We start from the raw sequence: 15447 nt of genomic DNA on the forward strand, positions 1-15447 counted from the left end.
GGCTAAGGCTCTTGCCACCCCCATAGTGCCTTTTTTAGGCAAGGCTCAAAAAACAAATCCACCACCAAAACAAGTACTAGCGATAATAAACTAAGGGCCATGCTGCTAAACGCTAGGAGTTTATACCTCAAAATGCGCACTCTCAAGGCACTCCTCAACATGGGGAATATTGATATTTGTGCAGTAATGGAGACATGGTTCAAGGCTCAAGAGTGCACCCCAGCGATTCCAGGTTACAACTCATACCACACATTTCAGCCGCAAAACCCGGACCGAAATAAAAAGAGAAGTGGCGTATCTGTATTCATCAGGGATAACCACACTTCCAGACTAGTTGCAAAGTATGATGCCTTGGAGATCACGCAAGTGCTACTAACAATGGGCAAAACTGCAGTTCAGATTGTAGCTTTCTACAGATCACCTTCCCTGCCCCAGGACAGACACTCCGCCTTCCTCGAGGTATTGGAAAACATGAAAGTCCAACCAAACACCATTATACTAGGTGATTTCAATTACCCAAACATCAATTGGGAAAACTATGAAAGTACTAATACCTTTGCTCAGCGCTTCCTGGAGTACATTAACTCCCATGCTCTGGACCAGCTTGTAAACACCCCCACAAGAGGTAAAAATATACTGGACCTGGTCATCACCAACATGGGGGACAAATGCACCACACCTGTGGTAAATTCCTCATTGGTCAGATCAGACCATAAATTCATAACCCCTAGATATCCACATACCACCCCCATTCCCCATCCCAAAAGAAACCATGGTGAAAAACTTCTCTAAAGTGAAATTTATGCAACTCAAGATAGAGGTGGCAAACTTCGCTACTCCCACGCAGAATGTCAATATGACTGAATCTGCTATATCCTACACAAAAGCACTCTACAAGCACCTACATGAGTGCATGGACAGTGCTTTTCCGAAGAAGACCAAGACCCACTCCTCCAAAAAGATGAAACCAGTCTGGTGGACCCTGGCCATAAACAAACTCTATAATGTAAGAAATTACTGCAAAAAAATAAAAACCCCAGGAATGGAGGGGCTCCCTGACAAACCTTAGCAAAAAACTAAGAACCCTCATAAAAACCGCTGAGGCGAGCTTTGAAAGAAAAATCGCAATGGACACCAAAGACGATCACAAAGCATTTTTTAGCTATGTCAAAAACCTTGATAGCAACTCTCAAATCTGCTCTGAACTACAGCATTTTGTTGTATCTTTCGGCTTTTCCCAGTTAGGGGTCACCACAGCAGAACTCCGGTCTGCTAATGATTGGCAGTAGATTTTTACGTACCGAGTTGCCAGCCCTGATGCACAACCTTCAACGAAGGTACGCCTATTCACGCATGTCTCCACACAGAAGAATGAGAATCAAACAGGACAGCGTCTTACTGTGAGGCAACAACGCTACCGCAGCACCATAACGGCTCAAAATTCACGGAACCAACTGATATTACCAATATATTGGCAGATAGGTTCAGTGCAAATTTCAGCTCACCCTCTCCCCCCAAAGGGCTCATATCCATACCAGAAGGTTGTGCTGCCCCTAAAATCACAGACACTCGGGTGAAAACAGGGGTGCAGGAAACTAAATCACCTGGGAGGGAGTGCTATTGCACAGAACTTATGGCTAGGCTTAATTATGCCCTAGGGCCAATAGCCTAGTACCTACCTATGAAAGACCAACTGTCACATACCAGTAGTAAAGCTTGTTTTTCTTATAGCTTATGACAAGTTCAGCTTCCTTGCATCAAATTGTGATGTCGTAATTAGGCTCTGTAAATCGCTATTTAAACCTGTTTAGAATAACTGGCCACTTGGGTTACCTTCTTGCATTAACTGCATGGTGCTTTACCTTGCAGCAATAGCAGCCTTAATTAAGTCCTCTTGAGGACATATATGCTCACAGGGATGATGCAGCAGGTCCTTGGTTCTGCAGGTGCTCACATCTGTCACTAGAAGAAAGCTTGGGGCCAAAAAACTGAGAATCCCTCATGGCTACTGGGTGATGACTATGCTGTAAGTAGCTCGTCCCCAGTGATGGTGAATGAAAGGATATTGTCAGGGTGTGGGGGCTTGATGGTCAGGAAGCATGGGACAAGAAAGAGATAAAGAAACAAGGTTTCATAGTGGCAAATATATCAGTAGCATGCTGCTGAAGTTGTGAATGCAGTGGGCAAATAAAATATTTGTACCTATAAACTTAGAACTAGGTAGAGAAGACAGGTTGGTCTGTATAGAGCAAGGCACTGTACATGAGTTTATTTCAAAACAAATCAAGCAGCAGTTAATGGCAGCAGGTAATGCTTTAGTAGAATAGCATATAATTTATCAGGTAAAACAGACAGCAGCTGGCTGATAATGTTTCACTGACAGAAGTTAATGCATTGAAAATACCATGGTATTAATTAACATATACATTACATGCAACATCTGATTTTCATCTTAAGGATCACTGCTAGATTAAAATTCCTTATCTGTGGGATTAGCCACAGTCTGATGTCTGTCTTCCATCCTGACTTCAAGAACAGACAGACTTTCCCACCACTGATGTGTACTTTTCCTTCTTATGCCAAGTGTCAGCAGGTATAACTGTGGGCTACTTGTTCATAAAGCATTAGTGCTACAACTAATGGCCCTGTTTCAGTCATAGTGTGTTCTGGAGACCATGGCTGAGGACCCACAATATTATGCCTTTGTAATAATAAAGTAAATATAACAAAACTGAGCCATCAACCCTAGTTTGAGTGCATTCAGGTGACTGGTGTTTCACTAGCAGCTCTAGCACTAGAAGAGCCAGGCAGGAAGGGGGAGGAGAGAAGTGGTGTGCTCCACTTGCTTCTCCTAGAGGGAAGGGTAGGGGCTTGCATTCACACAGGGGTATACTGGGTGATAACTTCCTTGTGGAGATGGGAAAGTTCACTGTTTGTACCCCATGGGGAGGGAGATGTGCTGGAGGGGAATTCCCCCTGAGGGAAGTGAGTCGTCCTCCACTGTCATCCCATTGCATGCCCCCCTCTACCCTATGCCTTGCTGGGTTTGGAGAATAAGAATGGGAGAAACTGAAGAGAAAACTTTGAACCACTCCTGATGGCTGTCTGAGGGATGGCCCCCCACCCAGCCAGAGCTCACCCCAGTTGTGGAGAATGAGTGGGATGTTTGGAAGTGAAGGGGATAATGACCAACAGGGAGCAAAGAAGTGCAGAAAAAATGGAGCCACCATGGAGTTGCAGCAGACAGAGTAGTGTGTGACAACCACACTTTATGGCACTGCCCCTCATCTAAGTAGTGAAGCCGTCCCCTCATTTACAAACTGAAGGTAATACCACATGCCATGACTATGGAGTAGGAAAATGCTCTAGTACATCAGTTCCCCTTTACTCAAGAGAGGAATGCATTAGGAATTGCTTGGATTTTTGTGGACACAATACATAATGTTGCTTTGGATTTTAATATCCTTTGGAAATGTCATTGTATAGTACAAACTGCACCTTCTTAGAAAAGCATGATACAGCTGTGACATCCTGTAAGCAGTAATACTTTAGTAAACTGCAATGTTGTTCATCGTTTGAGTCCAAGAACATTTGGGCTAGAGTAAAAATTATCTAGTTCCAGACAGCTTTTCAGCTAATCTGCTTTCAGGCACTTCAGTCTGCAGTGTAGATGAATAATTCTTTACCTTCTTCAAGAATACTCTTCTCCAGTTAAACTACTCCAGTCGTACTATAAACCTACCCATAACAAATTCCTGTAGCTCAAACCACTTTCAATTGAACATATCTTGACTTCTCCAAAAGTTAAACACTTGCATCTCACTAGTTCCTGAGCACACACCTTTAGCATTTCTTACTTCTAAAGTAGCTTAATTTATCATGTTGGTCATTTTTAACAATGGCACAGATTCAGGTAGTGTGCTGCCTTCCCAATGGCTCTGATGCATCTAGCCAAAGCTGTAACTAGCTTGTTTGGTGACCTCTTCCAGACCAGACTTGAGAAAGAAAGTCTTACCTGAAACAAAAAAAAAAATGTACCATGAATACTTTTGTGGCTTAGCAAAGCTTCTTGCTGCAGTTTTATTTAGTTTCTTTGGCAGCATAGGATGTTTATCTAGTGGATCATTTTCAAATTCAATCCGCAGTTATAGAAGTAATGCATAGCATAGTTAAGGTAGTATTTAGAAACTGAGTACAATTTACAAAGCATACAGTAAATTAAACATTGTGTGCAGTTCTATTAAAAACAAGGTATGTTAATAACAGGTTACTAAGGTTTGCAACTGTGTAGTAAAGAAGAAAGAATGTTAAGAGAATTGTTACTATTACAATAAATACAGAGTTGGTGAGGGTTGAGGGGAGGAACCGTGAAAGGGAAAGAAGAGTGGAGAAGGCGATTTAAGAGGAATGAGGGATGTGAAGGAGAGCAAATGTATCAAGGAGAGCTGTATGGCATTTGATGGTTTAAAAATCAGCATAAGGAAGTAGAAATGCACAGTACGCGGAGGATGTGGATGAGTTAGTGTAGTCTGCAATGTAACGAAAAGCTCTGTGGTATAGCTCAGTAGACGCACTGCCATTTAAGCCAACAATCACAGCCATGGCTGCTTAAATGATTTACCAACACAGTGTTGCAGGTTGTGAATCCTGTATAATACCAAACGTACATGCACAGAGATTCCTAGAATTTGTAAACACAAACTCCCTGGACCAGATGGTGGTCAATACACCAACCAGGGGTGCAACCATACTGGATCTGATCCTCACTAATATTGGAGACTACTGCACACTCCCTACTGTAATGCCTTCCCTGGTAAGGTTGTTGTCTTTTGGCTTTTCCCAGTTAGGGGTCGCCACAGCGGAACTCCAGTCCACTAATGATTGGCAGTAGATTTTCACGAATGTCTAGGTGCCAGCTCGACTTCCAACATTCAATGAAGGCACGCCCATTTACGCATGTCTTACGAACGCCCACCCAGCCGTGGGGAGGACATGCAGACTCCACACAGAAGGCACTCCCCGCACTCCAGCTGAGAATTGAATGAGAGAACCTCTTGCTGTGAGGCAATAACGCTACCACTGCAGCACCGCGGATGGTCTCCTTTGAAGTAAAAATAAAACCTGGACCCCCAGCTAAACCTGGAATGTTCAGGAAATATTTTAAGGCTAACCTCCTGCTATTAAGTGAGAACCTGGCAAAATTTCAAGCCGCCATAAACCCTGAGAACACTGCTGCCTATGCAAAAGTGTCTACAGAAATCCTGTACAAGCATGTTAATAGCTGCATAGAGGCAGCTGTACCCACCAGGAAGAAGTACAGAACTAACTCAAAAAGCAAGCCACCCTGGTGGAATCGCAAAATCAATAGGCTGTATAACAAGAGGAAGAGAATCATGGTAAAATTAGGAGGTGCAGCACCCAGCAGGATAAAAGCACTGTCATCAAGCTAAACAAACATCTCAGAGGACAAATGGTCTACAAAAAAACAAATTTGAGGTAAGTTTGGCCTCCCAGGCCAAGGATAACCACAAAACATTCTTTAGCTGTGTCTGCAACCTCAAAAGCAATACACAGTTGTGTGCAGAGTTCATTGTAAGTGGAGCCACCTATACTGAGCCAGAAGCTATGGCAAACCTCCTGGCTGATAAATTCAGCTCAGACTTTACCCCTCTCTCCCCCTCAACCCTCCCTTAGGAAATATCATCAAATATAACTCCCCCCTGCTATCAATAAGGAACAGGTTCTTAGTGCTTTCTCTAAGATCAAGAACACTGCATCAATGGGCCCAGCCAATATCCTAGGATGCCTTATAAATAACTTGAAATATGACCCATCAGGGCCTCTGGAATTACTATTTAACTATAGCCTCCAAACAGGCTTTGTGCCTCATGAATGGAAAAAGGCAACAGTCGTCCCTCTGCACAAAGGCAGACTTGTCTACAGACCCTGGAAGCTACAGACCCATAAGTCTCACTAGTCTTATATGTAAAGCCATGGAAAAATTATCATGGAGATAATCAAAAGAGATACAGTAAACCTCCAGACACTGGAACCAACACAGTTTGGTTTCATCAAGGAAAAAGATCATGCCCACTCAACCTGGTGGACTTCTTTGAGAAGGTCACCAAAGCAGTGGATGAGGGCAGAATCATTCAGACTGCCTACCTTGACCTGGCCAAGGCATTTGACACAATACCCCACTCGGGCATTCTTGACAAACTCAGGAGGTTAAGTACAAATCCGTAAGTCACCTGGTGGATAGCCATCTGGCTCACAAACAAGACTCAGGAAGTTAGAATATGGGGAGTCCACTTCTACAAAGAGGCCAATCACAAGTGGAGTCCCTCAGGGATCAGTCCTTGGACTGCTCTTTTTTGGCATTTATTTCACAGAAGTCAAGGCCAATGTCAGTGGTTTTTGGCATACTAAATTTGCAGATGATTGCAAATTAGGAGTTGTCATTGAGTCATATACTGACACAGATTTTCTCCAGGAGGGGCTGACACAAACTAGTAACTGGTGTCAGAGCCATGGACTAAAACTAAATGCCAAGAAATACATAATAGTGTCCTTTGGGAAGCCATCCATCCCTGGTAACTGTCATATTGACAACACACCCCTTAGAGTTGACCTAGTAGTCAGGGACTTGAGGATGCACACACAGTAATCTAGCATTGACCATCATGTGTCTACAATGGTGGTGATATTCTATGTTGCGCAACTTATAAACAAACGTATGGCATCTAAGTCCAAGGAAGTCATTGTTCCACTGTATTCGGCATTCGTCAGATTTGTCATTGAGTACAGTGCCCCCTTTGGTATGTACCTAAGCAGGTATATCCAGCAATTGGAATTTCCACAGAGGTTCCTCACTAAAGGAATACAGGGTGTAAGTAAAATGTCCTATGCAGACTGCCTCAAGGCCTTATCCCTGTATAATGTCTCCTACAGGCTTTTGAGGGGGCATCAGTGCCTAGCATACAGGGCACTGTCAGACCCCACTCTGATGGATAACCTGTATATCCACAAAACAACCAGTACCAGAATTACCCAATGTCCTTCTATGCACATGTTGCAGTATTCAATACTCTTGGGTAGCCTCCTTTTGCTACCCGAACATCCAGCCAGTCTTCAAAACTTTGTAGTCACTGAAAGGTGTGTGGCACATCTGACATGGCTAAGCGAACGTGGGCCATAAAAGTGAAGTCTGCACACACTAGACCTCAGAACTTCTCTGACACTAGTTGAACATCAGATGTTCCTGCCGTACTGGCCGTCGGACCGTAATACTTTCAGATAAGTACACCGTTGGGGACCCTTTGTTTTCTAGTCTTTGCATGCTAGTGTTTTGTTTGTGTCATCCAGAAAGGGTAAGCGTAAGTGCGGCCATCAGATTCCTCACAAAGACGTCCATGAACAATGCCTCTCTTGCCTAGGACAGTCCCACAACCACAAGGGCTAATCCATTTTCCAGGCCTTTGTCACAAAAACCCTGTGTAGCAGACTCCATGCACTAAAGATATACTTAGAGAACCATAGGCTTAAACAGCTAACTTCCCATCCGACCTGCCCACTGAACCCCCCCCCCCCCAAGAAAAAGGCAAAGACCACAAGACCTGAGTCAGTAGCTGTACCTCTGCCTTCTGACATTCATCCTGTGCTTGATGGCCTGGAGGAATGATCGATTCCTGCCAATTCAGGTATAGTGGGTACCAGTTTGGAAGCTGCAGAAACCCATGTGGAATGCACGTCCACGGAGGTCTTGCAGATGTCTGCTTCTGACGCCGAGGGGGAACCCAGGCTGGTGTCAGCCGATGGGGTGGATCCCTATCATATACCATGCTACCATCAGCCCCTAGGCCCGCCTTAGAGAAAAGAAAAAAAGAAACATGTTTCTTGCCAACCAGATTGGCAGGCTTTCTCGCAAAGCCTCTTCAGTGCTTTCATGGCCCTGAGGCCTGCTACCTCTGCAGTGTCTCTAATCTCTCCCCCTGTGTTAAGTTCTAGGCCCCAACCCTTGGACTCTCAACCCTTGGTGGAGGAGGAGGAGGAATCTTCTGAATCCTCTTCAAAGTAATCTCTCTCTTGTGTCTCACCTCCCCTCCCCCATTGATTATGCTTCTCCAGAGGAAGAGTCTGCAGAGGCAGATTCTGCAGCAGAAGACCTCACTTTTGGTGAGCCCATTGCCAGGATGAGGGGGCACTTCAAATGGGGTTTCATCTGAGATGACAAGAGTACAGAAAAGGTACAATGATCTTCTCAAGATGGATTCCCTGGCTCCTTCAGCTATCGCCCCAGTACTGCCTGCATTTTTAGATGCTTTCAGTGCAGCCTCCTTGAACACAGATTCTCAGCTTCTGCACCTCGTAGGCCTGATAGGTTCTATAAAGTCCCAGAAACTGCTACATTTCTGGTGAAGTGCTCTACAACGGACCCTGGCACAATCTCAATTTCGGCTGACAAGGCCTCCAAGCTCCTGCCTTCTTCTCTCCTACCCACAGACAAAGACAGGAAGGCTATGAAGTGTTTGGGCAGAAAGGTTTTTACATCCTCCACCGTGGCATTCAGGTTTATCAGTTACCAGACACATGTCTAAGTATGCCTTGGCTCTTTTAGAAGGAATTACCAAACGGTTACCTGATATCCCTGACTCCCCAGCTAAAGCTCAACTATCCAGCCACATTTCTTTGACTTCTGCCCCAACAATCCAAGCAATATTGTACTTCAACACCCAGCAATGCAAGCAATATTGTAGATGCATTCTCATTTCAGACAGTCCCAAAACAAACTATTACAAAACTATTAAAGAAGTTGAAACCCACTTCACTGGCAGCAGGTAACTTGCCAGCAGGATACCTAAAATTAACAGCCAATATGATTGCCTTCCCCTCTGTCAATACTTATAAATCACTCTGTAACAGAACAGTATGTCCCAGCTATTTGGAAAATTGCATGTATTACCCCATTACACAAAGGTAATATAACAGAACTAACAAACTACTGGCCCATTGCTATACTTTCACCACTTTCTAAAATTCTGGAAAGATGTATCCACTTTCAACTTCTTAAACACCTTCTAAATAAAAATCTTCTCTCATCCTCACAGCATGGATTCCAACCACATCATAGCGCTAATACAGCTCTTCTAAGTTTCACTAATACTATAAATAAATTCAGAGATGATGGCAAAATAGTGTTTTCAGTCTTTTTGGACATGTCTAAAGCATTCAATACAGTTTCCCATCCTAAGTTAATGTCCACTCTGAAAAATCTTAATATCAACCCTGATGCTGTTAACTGGTTTCAAAGTTATCTGTCTAGCCACCAGCAAGCTATGAAATGGAAGCAGATCTATCCCCACTCCTTCCTGTTACACTTGGGGTCCTTCAGGGTTCAATCCTAGGGCCCCTTCTCTTCAGCATATTCATAGATGATCTTAATACTGCCTCCTCTGAAGCATATATCCAACAAATATGCAGATGATTCAACTCTCGTATGTGCAGCATCCACAATAACTCAACTTCTTACAGTCGCACAAAAAGCCTTCTCTGATATTGAAAAGTGGCTAGCAAACTCACAACTCCTCCTCAACCCTAATAAAACTAAACTTATGGTCTTTCATCCATCTAAACCCACTAACCTCCCAGCTAACCTTTATATCACTGCCAGTAATACTAGGATTTTCCCAGATTGCCAAACAAAACTATTAGGCGTCATAACCGACAACAAACTAAAATTTGACATGCACATTTCTAACACAGTCAAAAAAGTTAACAAGAAAATGGGAACAATGTACAGAAACAAAAAAGTCTTAACAGACGCTGCAAGAGTAGCCATAGCTAGAACCTACCTTCTCTCCTCACTCTTGTATGCATCCCCATACTTACAACCTCAAAAAGTCAGAAATAAATAAATTGGAATCCTGTTATAATCATCTTCTTCTTTCGGCTTTTTCTCGGTTAGGGGTCGCCACAGCGGATCACCTGTCCGCTCATGATTGGCAGTGGAGTTGTTACAGTGTCGAGTTGCCAACCCGGCGCCCAACCTTCCACAAAAGGCACGCACACGCGCGCGCACACACGCCTGGGGCCAATTTAGAGTGTCCAATCCACCTACAGCATGTCTCTGGAATGTGGGAGGAAACTGGAGCACCCCAGAGGAAACCCACACGGCCACAGGGAATTGCCAAATTTGCAACAGATTCCACACATTCAACCCATCACCGTCAATGCCTAAAAAATCTTTCTTGGTTGGAGCTACCTCATATTATGAACTATAACCAGTTAATAATGCCTCACAAAATAATGCACAATTCTGACAATGTACCTTCTCTAAAAATCTTCTTCAACCCTACTCTAACATTCGTACTCTTCGATCATCTAACAAAGACTTACTCCAAGTAACCAAAGTATCCAATACAGCAGGCAACTCTCTCTACTCTAACTTTGTTGCTAAAAATTGGAATACCCTTCCACATAGCATTAGATTTGTAAGCAATCTTAATCATTTCAAAATATCTCTCAAAAGACACTTATTTGAATCCTGGCTTTGCACATGTAATACTCCATGTTAATTATTAACCTAGCATTACTTATACAATTTGGCAGTACGTACTAAGTCTGTTAACATATCCCTTCTAATAACACTACTTCTCTAGAAGTAGTTACATTCCTAGCTGCAACTCTCGCCACGGAAGTATTACTAGGCACTACTTTGCCCAAGTGATTCTCCCTGCTTAATTTCCTAACTAATTTTATGTTCCTCCACATATATAAATTCAACCATATCGCCACGGAAGTATTACTAGGCACTACTTTGCCCAAGTGATTCTCCCTGCTTAATTTCCTAACTAATTTTATGTTCCTCCACATATATAAATTCAACCATATATTTGTGTATATTCAAGTGTTTAAAGTCTTGTTCTATTTGATATTATGTATATATTTTTGTTTTTACATTTTTATCCTGTAAATGTGTTAACACTCATTTTTTTGTCAATTTTGTTTATAATTTCTATTACTTGTGATAATTTGTATTTAAGCTTAGACTGGAACTTTTCTCCCCAGGCCTCCACTGAAAATGGGCACTCTCCCAGTCGGACCATCCCAATAAACAAATGTAAAATAAATAAATAGAATTCTCAGGTCACTAGACATTCTATCAGGTACAGCTATGATGCAGCTGAGGCCTCAGCTGCTGTCATTAGAAGGTATTTGTGGACTAAGACTTCAGCCACTACCTGATTACATCAGGGCTAAGCTCATTGACGCTCCTTTAGATAACTCAGCCTTGTTTGCCTCCAAGGCAGCAGAGCTATTTAAAACTTTGCAACAAAAAGGGAAAAAACTTCAGCACCTTAAGCACCTGTTTGTTTCCCCTGTTCCTAAGTTTCATAGAAACAACCCATCCAGGACTCAATTCATTAGGAAGCGCTCTGCTCCCACCCATCCATGCAGACCTAGGAAAGCTGCCAGGAAACAATCCACTCCTTTCAGACCTACCCAGACCCTAGCTGAAGAGCCTCACTTTTCAGGACAGGTAGTCTGTGACTACCTGCCATTCTTGAACCCCCCCCCCCCCATCACATCACTACAGACAAATGGGTTCTTTCTGTAATAGAAAATGGGTACTTCATGACCTGGATCACTACCCCTTCAGGGAAAGTTACTCCTCGGCCCCCAAAAGAGCAGCTCCCCATCTTTCCGTCAGTTCTGAAGAGCCTCGAGGCCCAGGGCACCATCCAGCCTGCATCTTTGACAGAAAGAGGGAAAGTCTTCTATTCCAGGCTTTTTCTCATCCCAAGGAAAGACTGACCCTGGAGACCAATCCTGGACCTTTCCCACCTAAACCTCTTCTTGCAAGTGCCCACCTTCTGGATGCTCACTTTGCAAGCTCTCTTCCCCTTGATCTTGCCTTAGGGATACATGGCCACCTTGAACATCAAGGATGCCTACCTTCACATACCCATAGGGCCCAGGTTCAGGACATTCCTTCACTTATCTGTGTCCTTATCTCATTATCAATTCTTGGCCTTGCCCTTTGGTCTCTCTACAGCACCCTGCATCTTTACCAAATGCCTAGCACCAGTGTTTGCCTCCTGCAGGACCCAAGGGATCCAGATTTTCACCAGCTTAGAGGACCTGCTCATCCAGGTGGATTGCAGAGAAATCCTGCATCTTCAGCTGCAGACAACCCTGACCCTCCTGCAGGCATTGGGGTTTCAGATAAACTATCCCAAGTCCAACCTGACTCCCACTCAAAACCTTGTGTTCTCCGAGTGCAGGATTCGGACCGATGTCATGAAGGCATTCCTACCCCCCCCCCCCAAAGAAGGTACAAGATCTAACACAATACCTGCTCCTGGTTCTTCGCACTGAAGAAATGATTGCCAGGCAGTACCTAAGATTCCTGATCCACATGGCTTCCACTATCCCAATGCTACCATTGGCAAGGCTTCACATGAGGAAGCTCCAGTGGTACCTAAGCGCCATCTGGACTCAACACTCTCACCCACTGGAACACAAAATCCCTTTGTTACCCTGCCTGAAGAAGGAGATTCTATGGTGAGTGAATCAGGTGAACCACAACCCAGGCCTACCCCTTCAACCCCCCCCCCACCCTGCCAATGCAGGAGATGTACACAGATGCCTCAGACCAGGAGTGGGGAGCAACCTTGGGACCCCTCAAGGTCCAGGGCCCCTGGCCAGATGCCAACAAACAGGAGCACATCAATGTACGAGAGATGAGAGCAATCCTGGCCCTGAACGTCTTTCAGCCCAAACTCAAACAGGGCCCACTAAAACTGTTCACGGGCAATACTACGTTCTGTTCTGTGTCAACAAACCAGGGGGAGCAAAGTCTAACTGGCTATGCAGACTAGCTCTCCTGGTGTGCAAGCTGGCCACACAGCAGGGGGTGATACTTCAGGCAGCGTACATCCCTTCAGAACTCTCAGGCAGACACAAGCAAGTCCATGTCACAGTCCCATGAATGGATGCTTCACAGGGATGTTTTCTTGGACCTAGTCCACAAATGGACATGTTTGCCTCCCCCATGAACAGGCAACTTCCTTCATTCTGTACCAGAATGCCCAACCCTCTGGCAAGGGCAACGGATGCCTTTTCAATTTTGTGGAAGGAGATGTTTCTCTACGCATTTCCCCCTTCCCCCTCATTCAGAAGGTCCTACTGAAGATTCAGCAGGACAAACCAAAAATCTTACTGATGACCCCTTTTTGGCCAAGACAGAGCTGGTTTCCTCTCATTCTGCATTTAGTCAAGGGCAATCATCACAAGTTACTCCACAGAGTGGACCTAATCACACAGGACAAGGGGTCTGTAATCCATCCAAGCTGGTGATCCCTTCAACTCACCCTGTGGGTGATATAATTCTGATCCCTTACCGACACCTATACAATGAGGATGTGCTTTGTCCTGCAGGAGGCCAGGAAGCCTAATACTAGGAGATCTTAAGATTCTCCATTTGGTGTCTTCAGAGATAGTTGAACCCCTTCCAGACCGAGGTTCCCTTAGTACTGTTTTACCTCTGTGAAGTTTTACAGGCAGGGCCAGCATACTCCTCCATCAAGGCTCACCTGTCTGCTTCTGGAACCCTCTTTGGCTTCCAGGTCACCAGCAAAGCTATTTTTAAAAGGAGTGCTACATCTCAGGCTACCCAGAAGCCCCCCCCCCACCTCGGGGACCTGAACTATGTGCTAGAGAAACTCACAGTGCCTCCCTTTGAAACAGATTCCAAGACCCCGCTTAAATACTGTACATGGAAAACCGTCCTCCTTGTGGCATTAACTTCAGCTAGGCGGGTATCTGAGTTGCAAGCCCTCATGACCATTCCCCCTTTCTTATTTTCCACAAAGACAGGGTAACCCTTATGACCAATCCCTCCTTCATACCCAAGGTGGTCAGTGAACTCTCCCTAAATCGAGCAGTCCACCTTCCAACCTTCTTTGCCCACACTCAAAATGACAGTGAGAGAGTCTTACACTCCCTTGATGTGCACAGGCAGCTTAGGTTCTATTTGCACAAAACCAAGTACCTGAGGAAATCTGACCAGTTTGTCTCCTTTCACCCCAGGGCCCTGGGGAAAGTAGTTACAAAGCAAGCATTTCTTCCTGGATTTCCAGAGCTATTACATTTTGCTGTGCACATCATGGGAAATCATTGGGACACAATGTCAAAGGCACACTCTACTATGACCATGGCCTCCTCAAGAGCCTTCTTCAAAGGTTTGGACACCACCTCCATTCTAGAGGCAGCCACTTGGACTTCTGTCCACACATTCACCAAACATTGCAAACTTGACCGAATCTCTAGATCCAGGGCTGGGTTCACCAAGACTGTCCTCTATGGATCCTTAGATAGTTCCTCAAGACTACCACCCCCTTCTTCACAGTGAGCTTTGGCACTCACCCAAGAGTATTGAATACTGCAACATGTGAATACACGGACATAGAATCGTTGTGTAAAATCTTACCATAACTGTAGATGTCCTTCTCTTCTGTTTTGCAGTATTCCTTCCCATCCTCTTACCCACATTTTACTATAGCTTCCCTGACTGGGTGGCACAGCTTGTCTTGTGACTGGGGTGTTCAGTTCAATTCTGAGGTCTGGTGTGTGCAGACATCACTTTTTTGGCCCACATACGCTTAGCCACGTCAGACGTCCCACACACCTTGCAGTGACTACAAACTTTTGAAGACTGGCCAGACATTCAGGTAGCAAGAGGAGGATACCCAAGAGTACTGAGTACTGCAGTATAGAAGAGAAGGGCATCTATGGTTATGATAAGATTTTACACGACTATTCCTTCTAAAGACTTAAACCTTGCCTGTGGTATAAATAGGACCTACTGGAGAGAGAGAGGTGTGTATCCTAGAGACTACACTGTCTATGGAACACACTCCCCATCCATGTGAAGCAGAGTTCCTCCCTAACCCAAATCAAGTGCAACTTGGACAATTGGATGGGAAACTGGAAAATTCATCCCTGGTTTGGCACCATTTTCTCTAATGGATACAGGTAAACTGTAAATGGTTCATCTCCCAGGCCCATGCTTAAACTTATCGAGGGTTATCAGAACTTATCGGAGATTTGGGATGCATGGCTAGGCTTAACAAATCCCTTGTGGTCATTAGTCTAATAAACACCTGTGAACCTAATAGAGCGGTCCCTAGACAGAGCACCATTTTCAACCCGTTAACTGCTTATCACCAGTGCAGATGCCCTGCTTTCTCTGTCCTTACTATGGCTGTGTACCTAACATGTAGCTGTGTACTAAGTGCATAAAACTGGTGCATCTTCTTGAGTGTGAACTGCATTTATGAATTGCGTTGCTGAAAAACATAGTGCTTCTATCTATTGTATACAACTGTACACCATGTTTATGAATGTAGGTGTGAGACTTGCTCTTTACAGCTTGTTTACATGTAA

The 15447-nt window shown here is 44.4% G+C and overlaps 1 protein-coding gene across 1 annotated transcript in view; it reads left to right on the forward strand.

Annotated features, from left to right (window-relative positions):
• PTGFRN (prostaglandin F2 receptor inhibitor) overlaps positions 1-15447 on the forward strand; it is a gene marked incomplete at its 5' end in the record, with an annotated part of 905906 nt that overhangs the window by 477712 nt on the left and 412747 nt on the right.

The sequence above is a fragment of the Protopterus annectens genome, chromosome 5.part0 (genome assembly GCF_019279795.1).
Source record: "Protopterus annectens isolate FY-2018-M chromosome 5.part0, PAN1.0, whole genome shotgun sequence".
NCBI classification, from domain to species: Eukaryota; Metazoa; Chordata; order Ceratodontiformes; family Protopteridae; genus Protopterus; species Protopterus annectens.